Source organism: Saccostrea cucullata, unplaced genomic scaffold (assembly GCF_032062105.1).
Source record: "Saccostrea cucullata isolate Sc308-1 unplaced genomic scaffold, CSIRO_AGI_Scuc_v1 ctg5437, whole genome shotgun sequence".
Taxonomy (NCBI): domain Eukaryota; kingdom Metazoa; phylum Mollusca; class Bivalvia; order Ostreida; family Ostreidae; genus Saccostrea; species Saccostrea cuccullata.
In genome coordinates, this window is record NW_026935385.1 from 34,268 (window position 1) to 47,300 (window position 13,033).

At 35.7% G+C, this 13,033-nt stretch overlaps 1 long non-coding RNA gene across 1 annotated transcript; it reads right to left on the minus strand.

Annotated features, from left to right (window-relative positions):
- Positions 1 to 11,109: 11,109 nt before the first annotated feature.
- On the minus strand, positions 11,110 to 11,641 carry LOC134242653 (uncharacterized). The gene is made up of 2 exons (XR_009986892.1): positions 11,426 to 11,641; positions 11,110 to 11,169 (listed from the first exon to the last, which is right to left on the minus strand). It is a non-coding gene; the product is annotated as an uncharacterized LOC134242653 (long non-coding RNA).
- Positions 11,642 to 13,033: the final 1,392 nt, after the last annotated feature.

Sequence of the window (13,033 nt, forward strand, 5' to 3'; positions counted from 1 at the left end):
TACAGAGTGGTAACAGATCCTACATTAGGAGATTTAAAACAACTTATTCTTCCCAGATCATTACGTGAAAAAGTGTTATTCAGTTGTCATGACAACTTGGGCCATCAAGGGATAGAGCGCACATTTTCTGCTGTTCGTTCAAGATGTTATTGGCCTGGAATATTCAATTCTGTGAAGGATTATTGTAAGCGTTGTGAACGTTGTGTAATTTGCAAGATGCCTCAACCAGCTATACGCACTACAATGAGCCATCTCATCGCATCTAGACCTCTGCAAATTCTAGCGATCGATTTTACTGTTTTGGAACCAGCGCATGGAAAAGAAAACGTTCTTGTGATGACTGATGTCTTTACAAAATTTACGCAAGCTGTTCCAACAAAGGACCAGAAAGCAGATACCGTTGCGAATGTTCTTTTAAACGAATGGTTTTTCAAGTATGGTGTTCCCGATCGTATTCATTCGGATCAAGGCCGAAATTTTGAAGCAAATATCATTGCTCAACTGTGTAGGATGTATGGAATTACACGATCTCGAACCACCCCTTACCACCCAGAAGGAAACGCCCAGTGCGAAAGATTTAATAGAACCCTACACAACTTATTGAAGAGTCTTACACCTGACCGAAAGCGACATTGGCCAAAACATCTGCCCGAATTACTATTTTCCTACAACGCAACACAGAATTCAACAACCGGATACAGCCCGTTTTATCTTATGTTTGGACGTCATCCCAAGATACCCATCGATTTTCTACTTGGAGCTTTGGACAGTGACGATGATGATCAAATGACGACTGACGAATGGATCAAATCTCACCAGGACCGACTAAAGTATGCGTTCGACAAAGCAAGTGATCATACGTCTCTGATGGCCAAAAACAGGAAGTCGACCAACGACAGAAAAGCCTTTGACCCGGAATTGAATACTGATGACAAAGTGTACGTTCGAAACCGTCAAATCCGCGGCAGAAACAAAATCCAAGATTCATGGGACTCTACTGTGTATCGTGTTGTGAATATTTCAGGAAATGTCGTTAGTGTCGTGTCAGACGATGGCTGCCAGAAAACCTTAAACCGCCGTGATGTGACGAGATGTGTTTCCTAAATAACGCTATTACTTATGCAAAAACTTTTTGTTACTTTTGATGTTCATATGTATATTTTTCTGGAGAGTATGTGGCTATTATTGAAAAATGTATTTTGATAGAATATATAATTTTCATTTATCGAGACGCTAAATTTAAAGCTGGGGAGTATGTGGCGGAGTCATATTTATTTAAAATAATTTTTTTATCTTTATTGAATAACTTAGTGAGCCATAATTTACTATATGCCATATTTGATAGTAGTCTCCATTCATGAATTCTACTCACAAAATCTCTTGGCCAGTAAATTTGTACCCCCTTGTTTAACCGATTTTTCTGCTATATATACTGAGGCATGGGCCCATCCCTGTCAGTGCGGGAAATTTAACTTACATATTACCAGCTGCCCGTTGTCACCACTTGAAAGGTAATTTTCTTAGTCTATTAAATTTTTGCATTTTATTTTATTAAGTCCAAGTTATAAGCTCAAGTGTTTTTCATATTTTTGAGAGAAAGGTATTTTAAACTATGAAATTGACGTTTTTGGGCTTAGTAAACTTAAATTTTCTTATTTTTGAAGTGAATAGGAAATAAAAGTATTTCGTCTCAGTGTCTATGTGTATTATGATATTGTATATATGCTTTTGTATTTGTAGATCTGCCATTGCTTTTTCATTTCCAAATAAATTTATTAAACTGAACCTGCGTTTTCCATTCCCGCTTGGTTACACTAGCAACAGTGGCAAATCCCTTCACAAATCTCCTGTAGTAAGAGCATAATCCGAGGAAACTGCGTAGATTCCCTACGTTGGTTGGTGTTGGCCAAGTTTGTATGCTCCTTACCTTTCCTGGGTCAGTTTCAACACCTTGTTCTGTTATGATATGGCCCAAGTACGATACCCTGTGTTTAAACAAACTGCATTTTTTACTTCTCAGTCTAAGTCCTGCTGCCTGGAGTCTTTTAAATACCGTGTCAAGTCTCTCTAAATGTTGCTCAAATGTAGAACTGAACACGATTATATCGTCCAGATAAATTAAGCAGATATCCCATCTCAGGCCAGCGCAGACAGTCTGCATGAGTCGTTCAAATGTTCCCGCCGCATTACATAAGCCAAAGGGCATTACGTTAAACTCGAAAAGTCCCCTATGTGAAGTGAAGGCGGTCTTCTGCTTGTCATGCTCGTCGACTTCTATCTGCCAATATCCGCTCATCATATCTAGCGTAGAGAACCACTTCGATCCCCCAAGAGCATCCAAAGACTCATCAATCCTAGGTAAAGGGTACGCATCCTTTACCGTTACATTGTTCAGTCTCCTAAAGTCAATACAGAATCTTAGAGTTCCATCCTTCTTACGTACAAGTACGACTGGACTAGCCAAAGGACTTGAAGACGGTCTGATAATATTGTTTGTAAGCATGTTATCGATTTGGTCGTCAATTTCTTTCTTTAAATGGAATGGAACGCGTCTTGGCTGTTGACGAATCGGCTTTTCATTTTCTGTATTGATTTTGTGTTTGATCAAAGTTGTGTGCCCTTGATCAGCGCCTTTTTCAGCAAAAAGCTTAGCATGCTTTAACAGGAAAGACTGAGCTTGCTTTCTTTGGCTTGGCGAAAGATTCTCTGCATCATCTAGCAAGTTTTGAATATGGCCAGGTAGACTCGTATCTTGCGTTGTCTCTTCATTGTTTGATGGTAATGTAGTTTTTATTGGCTCAAATACCCCTGCAACTGTCCCTTTATATACAACCAATGGATCATCATGCAGATTAAGGAGCCTCAATGGAACAGCACCGCCAGCGTCTGCAGATACCAGTGATCTGCCCATCATAGTTTTCGTCTTCTGGCTAAAAGTCTGGCATGGTTCCACAATCCCAAATAAAGGTAATGGTCTCTTGCTGTCTCGATTTATCACATTTCCCATCACTATGCACTCACTTCTGGCTGGTATAACTGAAGTTTCATTAAGGGAAACTCTGCAACATTGCATATTTTGCTCCAAATGTACATTGATCACTTCGTATTCGAACTTCAGGGTCATTGATTTAAGATCCAGCATACATTTATGCTCAATCATGAAGTCTAGTCCTAAAATACCAGATCCTCTAATTGCTGCTACGACTGCTTCGTGTTTTATAATCTTCTCTCCTATTCTAAATTCAAAAATTGTCTACCCTTTCGTTTCCAATGTCTTTCCATCTGTTAAAGTGAGCGCATGGCGTGTTGCTTGTAATTTTGGCTGACTTGTCGAAGGAATAGCATCATACGTTTCATAACATACTATTGTAACAGATGCTCCGGAGTCTACTATGAAATTAGCGTCTATTCCATTCACATTCGTCGGGTTATAGAGTCCAGAGTCTATTGATGTCAAGCAACCGCTCCTTATCTGACAGGTTGGTACTGACGACTGGTCAGATTTCTTCTGTGTTGACTCTTGCTTATTATAGGCCTTTTTCTGTCTTTCTCTTTGTGGACACTCGCGGCTTATATGCCCCTTTTGATTGCAAGTGAAACAAATGATATTACTTCTTGATGTTCGTTTGCCACCCTTACTACGCTGTACTTGACTTCTCCATTGCATCTGCTGTTGCATAAGCTGTTTCAATTCCTGAAACTCCGATTTGAGTTCCTTTAGTTCTGTGTCTTTGTCATCATTCTGCGTACTAGAGTTTTCTGTATCAACTTCTCTTACCATCTTGTTCCATTTACCGGTTCTCTTTTCTTCTGCTCTCAAACATGCATCAAGCTCCACTGCAATTTGTAAAGTTTCATCAAAGGTCACAGGCCGTGCACGCAGAATTTTCAAACGGACTTCAGAATCTGTCAGCGAGTTTAAAAAGCTGTCTTTTGCTAACGTATCCAACACCTCCTGTGGCGCCTTTGGGTAAGCCAGGGTGACCGGTCGTCTTACTGCCTGTCCCAGCTCCAACAGTGATTCCCCTGGTTTCCTCTGTCTCATTCGCAGCTCAGACTTGTATAGTTCTTCAATATTAAATTTTGGTGGTGCAAATCGCTTTTCGAGAGCACCAACGAGATCTTTGTAATTATCCTTCTTTTCTGAGCTTAAATTACTTAGGACTTGTTGTGCTGCGCCTCGTAGACTTACTGCCAAGAAAAGACATCTCTCCTTTTCGTTCCATTCGTTTAGTTCTGCGCAGTACTCAAAATGAACTTTGAAATCCATCCATGGTGATGTGCCGTCAAAATTTGATGGTGTTATCATTGGCCGGCGAAACTGTGCACCTTTAGATATGCCTGGCGGTGAATCACAGTTTTCTGCGTGTGCCAACTCTCGATTAGTACTTTGATGACTATCTGTAGATTTTGCCTTTGTCTCAGCGGCAATACCTTTGCCTTTACGCTCTTCGCTCGATTTTTATACCGCTTTGGCGTCTGTCACTTTCTAGAAATCTTCTTGTAATCGTATAACTTCATTTAATGTCGCTGCTAGGTCATCATGTAGCATTTCTATAGATTGCCTATTCGTCTGTACTGTCACATCTTCTTTCTTGTCTTGATTACTTGTAGATAATTTAAAAGATGTCATTCGTCCTGATTTCTTCTCTGAATTCGCTAAGATTGGATTTTCATTGTCCTCATATTCTGTTGGATCCAGGAAAGATCCGTCCAGCACCGGCGTACGACCTCTTGATCTAAGTATACCTCTCGGCGTACGACTATCATGCGGCATGCGCAACATGTTCGCACCTCTTTGCGAACGCATTTCCTCAGGCAAACGCACACTTTCACTTGGTCCCTTGCCTGCGAAATAAAGATTCTCGTAATCCCATGATAACCTTGGAGGACTCTCTTCTTCCACCATCTTAGCATCTGCGGTATCTTCAATGCCAGAGTCGCGCATTGGTTTCCGTTTTGTGCGCCACTTTACTGCATATTACTCCAATTCTGTTTTTCTTTTCCTTCGCCTCCCGATGCCATTTTGTATGAAGACTGATAGTTTCCAATCCCACCGCTGCCACCAATTTGTTACGGGGTTCTTTTGATTTCTTACTTTTTGGAATGGAAAGGTATTGTTGTTTTTATATAATTTATTGGAAGTCTATCAGTCATCAATTGCAAATATATGGCGTCAGCAAGGCACAGCATCAATTAATTTGTATTCTTATTCAATTTCCTTATTCAGGAACGTTTGCCTTATTCAGGACTTTCACTTGGCATCTATTTCCTTATCCAGGAACTATGGTTCTTACTCAGAACCCTCGAGCCAACAGACTGACAAATAAACAGAAATCATGGTTTATATACAAGTATAATTATCACGTGATTAAAGCGACATCTATAAATTATAACAAAGGAACGATAATCATGACATGAATTAAACATAAGAGTAATTAAACATATTTATAAAACCACAAAAAGCATTATTTATTAAAGTCTCTATATATGAAGTCCATAATAATAAAAAAATATTACACACATTTGTTAATTTTTGATAGTTTTAAGGATCTTTCACTTCGAGATTTACATACATATGTATACGATAGTGATTTTTTTTCAAATATGGATTTACATGTACATGTAATGTACTGAATATAGGGTCATTTTGGCTTCCTTTTTTTATTTTCCCCCTTTCGACCTACTCTCAGCTGGCGATTTAAAACGGAACAGATTCAATGGTACATTTCTTTTAAAGTAATGTGACTCTGCATAATGAAAACTTGGCAAAAATTTTGGTAAGCTGAAAATTGAAGATAGCCCTATATACGGTATTTAGCTTGTCATATATTCTCGTGTCACAGAGGCTCCAAACTTATTTTGTGTGCTTATGGTTCTAAAAAAATGATTTAACCACTTTAATAATTTCTAGATATAGCTCTCGATCTCTAGTATCATAACATATTCAATGTCATATTTGAAATTAAATGCTCCAGTTTTTTTATGAATAACACGGAAGTTGATAGTAATTAGAGCCGTCGATGATATATCCGTGCTATAATTCTCAGACCTGAAATGTACAGTAATTTGGCAACGAGTAAACAAATACATGTGTATCTTCATATTGAGAAAATATATGAAAGAATTCATTTACTCTATAGGAAGAGCAGTTTTTACTCGCTTTGAACGAACAGCACATAACAACTAGAGACACTGTATGCACTGAGATCACTAAATGATTAACCCTGCTTCCCATATAATTAAAATGGCAGAGTCCATGTTTTCTCTGTAAAACCCGAAATAATAGGAGTCAAAACAAAAGGTAAAACAGGAGATGCACAATGGCATTATTTAATGATAAAGAATCTGTGAAAGTATCATTAGATTTCAATCATTGGTACAAGAGAAGTTACGGATCAGATATATGTACACCAATGTATAACAGACGGACGGACATACAGATAGACGAAAGGCAGAGGACTGACACTCCTATTACTATATATAACCTCCCATTTTTTAAGCGGGAAATGTAAAATGGCTCCAGACTTCGTATATTCATCTGTTTATATAGCGTTAAAATACTCTCTTGATTCCAAAGTTTATATAGTCATCTGAAGACCAAATAATGACTTTAAATGCCTTCATTATTGCATGATCTTTGCCTATAGCTTATACATCAGCTTCATCACATGCGTCATCTTTGGTTTAAAAACTTTTCTTTAGAACAGTTCATATACTCATAAGATATTCATGTCTTAATATTGACGATGTTTCTAGTGAATACAGTGGATTTTCTGTTCATTGTACACATAATACAAAACGTTTTGCTTGTATGTCTTTAAAATCTAAAATATTTTATCATGACCTGCAGGCATGCATAATTATGAAGCTATTGTAGTACTAATGCATATCATAAGATAGAAACTTTCTTAAACTGAAGCTATCGAAGCTTTTCACAGGATGAAAATCCATCATACAGTCGACTGAATGGTAAATGAATCCACACTGAATGGTCACTGAAAGGTCACTGAAAAGACCCTTTCCAGTGACCCTTCCGTGATCATTAAATTACCATTTAGTCGACTGAATGGCACATACATTTCAGTGACCTTTCAGTTATCATTCAGTTGCAAGTTTTTATTGAATTCAGTCTGAATGGCCACTGAAAAGTCACTGAAAGCCGCCATTCAGTTTTAACTGAAAGGTCTTGTTTCTTCCTGTGTTTTATATCTTAGTAGGCTTCTTAATCTTAACTTTAAAACGGCTTCAAACTTGGCAAAAGACATATCGTGTCTAATTTTAAAAAGTGTTGGTGCTAGGAAACAATTAATTATAAAATTAACATTGTGTAACTGAAGTGAACTTTTTATTGTCAAATATTTATTCATTAATTGAAGCATTAAATTATTTCTGCATATAATGGTTAGAGAGTAGTGAGTTAGGTTTATTTGAACCTTTTTGAAATAATTATAGATATACCAGACGTAAATAATTATATTGTATTTCTTTTTTACCGGGAGTAGGGGGTTGGAGGAAGTAGTGGGGTGCAGTCAAGTGCATTTTTTTTATAACTCCCCTTCCCCAACATTGATGAATTTTTAGTATCTAGGACTTCCTTCGTTTTGTTAGAAGCTTTATTTATTGCTATTTAAATATTTCGTCATTTGGTAACTGTATACTGTATCAACCCCACATTTAATGGTAGTGTCACTCGAAATATTTTTTTAAAAAATAGATAATACTTCTTCGTATCTTCTCAGTGAGTGAGTGAGATCGTGAAAAACGAGAGAGAAAGGGTTAGTTTTTAATGATCACGGGACAGCTTCCTGTTTTTTCTTGTTTTTCAACTTTTTTGTCAATAGCAGTAGTGGACGTCTTTCTGACAGTTCTGATGATCCAGTAATGCAGCGATTCAGTTAGACAATGGCAACAAAAGTTTTGATGCAGCTGGTACTTCTACTGACAACATTATCACTTAAATCTGTAAAGTTTACAGTTTAATCTGTGATTTTTTTACTTTAATGTTGTAAGATTTACACTTTAATCTATAAAATTAACAATTTTATCTGAAATTTTTTTAAACTGTATTAATTGGTAATTATTAAAGATTTTAACGATAAAGAATGGGCGAAATTGTTTACCAGATAGTAATAGTAGGCGTAATATGAAAAAGAATTGACTGTCATCAGATTCATGATATATCTTCTCAAACTCTGTTGTCAATGAAAAACGTATTTAGAGTAATATGGATATCGCTCTTGCTAACTCAATTGCAGGATCTATTTCAAAATCATCAAATTAGAGTCTAAAAAAGCAATTCATTTTGTATAGCATGTGATTCTTTTCTTTTAAAAAAAATAGGGTAACCACTTCCAGTAAATAAAAATGGTTAAATTTGGTATGAAATTAATATACTAAATAACATTATTTAATGTGAAGGTTTTTTTTCTTCTTTTTTACTTGTTATATGGTAATTTTGTTATATATTCATAAATAACTGTTTCATAAGAATGTTCAATATAAACTACATGTTACACTACACACGTTACATACCCGGTAAACATTTACATAATAAAACTTTCTCCTAACAAAGAAGTGTATCATTAATTTCAGCTGCCTTTTAATTACTGTAATTGATTGCTGATACAGTGTGCAATCTAAATTTTAGGATTAAGCTCTGTCCATTAGATTAAATAACCCTGCATACGTGGACTGGAATATATAAGGATGCTTTCTGGGACTGCTTTATGGAACCTTTGGGACCTTTTGGAACTCATCTGAGATTGCTCTGAAACCTTAACTTAAGTAAGAGAGTAGTATCTGGAACTGCTCTGGGACTTTTTCCTGTCTGGGTGGGTCTGGTTGGTACTGTACCAGACAATTGTAACCCCTAAACCCATAAGGAATAATTTATTTATACAACCTTTAAATGGTTCACTTTGTTACCAAATATAATTTTTGAAATTTAATATCTGCTTAGAAGGACATTAACGAGACTTATATTGACATTCGAAAGATAGACATCTAATGTAAAAGACTGATTTTTACAATTTTAAAAAACGTAAAAAAAAAAATGAAACAATATCATACAAAATTTAAGAATGCGATAATTACCATTATAGAAATTTAGCCCCCAAAATACGTTTGATCAATAATAATAATAATAATAATGAAAACCGCTTTGATTACACAAAGAAACAAAATAATATAAAAGTAAATCCAGGCCGTAAATTAGTAAATATTAAAGATCCGGGGGCGCCTGACCGGACGGGTTATAACAAAAGGAAAATACATGTAACTCTTACCATGCATACATGTTTACATTGATCTTTGTTAGCCAATAAGATAAAAAGCAAAATAGCAAGTTTATCACATTACTGTACATATACTGAATGTATCCACATTATTTTGTTGAACCACATCCTGAGTTTTAAAATTGTACACCATCATATACAGTTTATGGTGGGATTCCTCTAACTTTTGTGAATCTGTTTGCAAAATCTATACTTTAAAGTTACAAATTATTACCTCTTATACATTATATGCTTTTTATTTTTGATTAGTTATTGCACTATTTTTGTATGTATGAAATGATAACCAAACCACTCTCCATTTACCAACACTTTTTACTATGTGATTCTTTAGTGTTAATATCTGACAACTGATGACCAGGCAGTCCTCATTTAACAGTGTAATACATAACACATTTTTATCTGAATATTTTTGAAACAAGGATAACATGTTGTCACGTGGATTGATTCTTTGTATAAAACTTCATGATCACGAGGTTTTATTATACATTTTTTAGATGTATTTGGAATATAAAATGAATTGTTAAAGAAGAGTGAATTCAATACTATTGTTGTCAAATCAAGTTTATTTACACACAGAATTCGTCAACAGATATTGTCATTGATAATTCATCCAAGAATCATATGTATAATAAATCTGTCAAAGTCAATCTGAATGATATAGAGGAAAGTTCTTATCTTTTTTTATTGTAAGTGCAAAAAGGTCAACCAGGACAACAAGTGTCTAAGTGTACATGTATAAATTGTTTTGGGAAATTGAATGTAATTTAGAAGAATATTACATAGAATATACTCATTTTCTGTAAAAAATTTCGATAAATTCTTCATAATCTCTCTTAGTCACCATATTCTTCAAAACCGCATCCTTCTAGAGGAAGGGGGTAGGGTAGGGTGTAAGATAATAAACTTGTCCCAGGATGAATTTAAACCCAATTATGTAGTATTATTTTTTTCTGAAATTTAAGATACTTATAAATTAACTACATTATCCCAGATAGCAAGACATAGTTGGGCCAACGTTGGCCCAATTTTTTTCCCAACGTTGGCCCATTGTTGGTAACCTTACGTTGGCCCATGGTAATTTTGCTCATCGGCCCAACGTTGGTCCAACATGTTGGCATATTGTTGGGCCAACGTAGGTATAATTGTATGACAACTAACAGCCAACCTTAATGACTGGTTGGTTAGGTTGGCCCAACGTTGGCCCTTTGTTGAAATGTGAGATGGCATATTGTTGGGCCAACGTAGTTATAAGTGTATGCCAACTAGCAGCCAACCTTAACAACTGTTTGGTTAGGTTGGCCCAACGTTGGCCCTTTGTTGAATTGTCAGATAGTATATTGTTGGGCCAACGTAGTTTTTAGTGTTTGCCACCTAACAGCCAACCTTAACAACTGGTTGGTTACGTTGGCCCAATGTCGACCCTTTTTTACAATGTCAGATGGCAAGTTGTTGGGCTTAAGTGATGCTTTACATAAACTTATTTTATGACTGTTTAAAAAAATTGATACACAATTCAATCCGCATTCATAATGCATACATGGACATGTTCAATGAAAACATTACTAATGATTCACTGTGAAAATATTTTATATACCGGTACATCAATTCAATCATAATTTACAAAATAAATTTTAAAATAGACAATAGAGGTAAATTATGAAAAATTATCAATTCAAAATTCTTAATCAGGGCTCACTTCCTTTATTACTGTCCTTTTGTTGTATTCCCGCTCTTTTTCCGTCCTTCGTCGCCTCCCGTTTTCTTCATCTTGATCTTTGTCATGCGTACTCGTACTTTATACACTTCTTTATGCATGGTCTTCGATTTAATTGTTATTTACCGCCACAACATTTGCTTTCCTTGCAGTCTCTGACTGAAAATACAAAACAGTTTGATAAATATTACTTAAATCTTTTAATATAGAGAATAATGTATTGTACTATAAGTGCACCTAATTCCCTTGTTACAATCGTGTCCGTAATAGACAGTTAAGAATTAGATAGAAACAACTTGAAAGATGTTATTTTGATAACCTTAACGTATAGTGCTTGTGTGCAAAAACATGAAAAGAATGAATTCCGAATCAATTTTAACAGTTAACCTGAATAAATAAGAATAAATATACTTACATCGCATCTAAATGCAGCTAAAGCAAGTGTATAATCCACAAATTTAAATTCCACTTCTTCTTGCTTGCCCTGCATTTTCAGACTATGACCTCACCACCTGTGAGCAGTTGAATCTGACAACTCACTCCACAGTTTGGTGTATTTTGATTCACACTCTCCAATCTTTAGCGAACGCCTAACTTTTGTTTCAATTTAATTATAAAGCTGTGTCATTTTGATTTATGTATATGTAGGCTTCAATCACATCCTGTTCCTGAGAACTTATTCAGTCTTCTCTAAATTCTCATGAATACAACGCTCATGAAAAAATTAATAATTTCAAGGGTTTTATTTCAAATAAATAAGCATACATATGCACGATTCAAAAAATATAATAAAACACTCTTTGGTTCTGTGATCAAAGTTCAAATATTGAAAATATCAGATCGAAACAAAAACAGTCACAAAGTTAAAAGCATGGACATAGAATGTCCTCTTAATTATTTCAGAATGTGCATCTAAATTAAAACTTAATTAGAACCAACGTTGTCCCAACGTTAAGCTCAGCAGCTAAAAATGACACCATCATTTAGTTGGCAGTATAATAATTGGGCCAGCGTTGGCCCGATATAAATATCCCATCTTTGAAACACCTAAACAAAAGAACACTCGTGCTAACATCGGGCCAACGTCGGGCCAACATACTACTACCAACTTGATAAGACTCTTTCTTTAAGGGTGTATTACAAACATCGGGCCAACGTTGGGCCAACATACTACTACCAATTTGATAAGACACTTTCTTTAAGGATGTATTACAAACATTGGGCCAACGTTGCGCCAACATACTACTACCAATTTGATAAGACACTTCTTAAGGATGTATTACAAACATTGGGCCAACGTTGGGCCAGCATACTACTACCAACTTTAAAAGACACTTTCTTTAAGGGTGTATTACAAACATTGGGCCAACGTTTGGCCAACATACTACTACCAACTTTTAAAAACACTTTCTTGAAGGGTGTATTAAAAACAGTGGGCCAACGTTGGGCCAACTTCAACATCCCTCCTTCCTTGGAAAGTAAAGTGAATGGAAGTTGCTAACGTTGGACCAACGTTGGGCCAACATAGGCATTCTGTCATGGTCGAGAAGGTTGGCATGGTGACGTTGGTCCAACGTTGGCCCAACGTTGTTCCCCCAACGCAAACCATACAACCTTTTGCCAATGTTGGCCCAACATAGTCTTTGTGCAATGAATAGGCAATATTTTAACCTAATCTGACCATGCATTTTTTTTAATGTAATCCTGTTTTTCGCTTACAATGCTTGATAAACTTAAGATTGATGTCAAATATCTATCCATATAGACAGATGTTTGAATTCATATAAGACAAATGATAATTGATACAGCAATAAAAAATTTACAGCCTTTTTCATATCGTTTTCTTATTTTATTTTACTCTGCTTTTTCAGCTCTTCGGTGGTTGATGAAGGCTATATAAAAATTGGTAAATTTCTCTTAAAGTAGCCCGATGATCTACCTTGAATTTTTTATATGATTTAGAACAAGGACTCAACACAAACATATAAAAAATTCAGAAAAAATAAGTTGGTAGTTTTTTTGT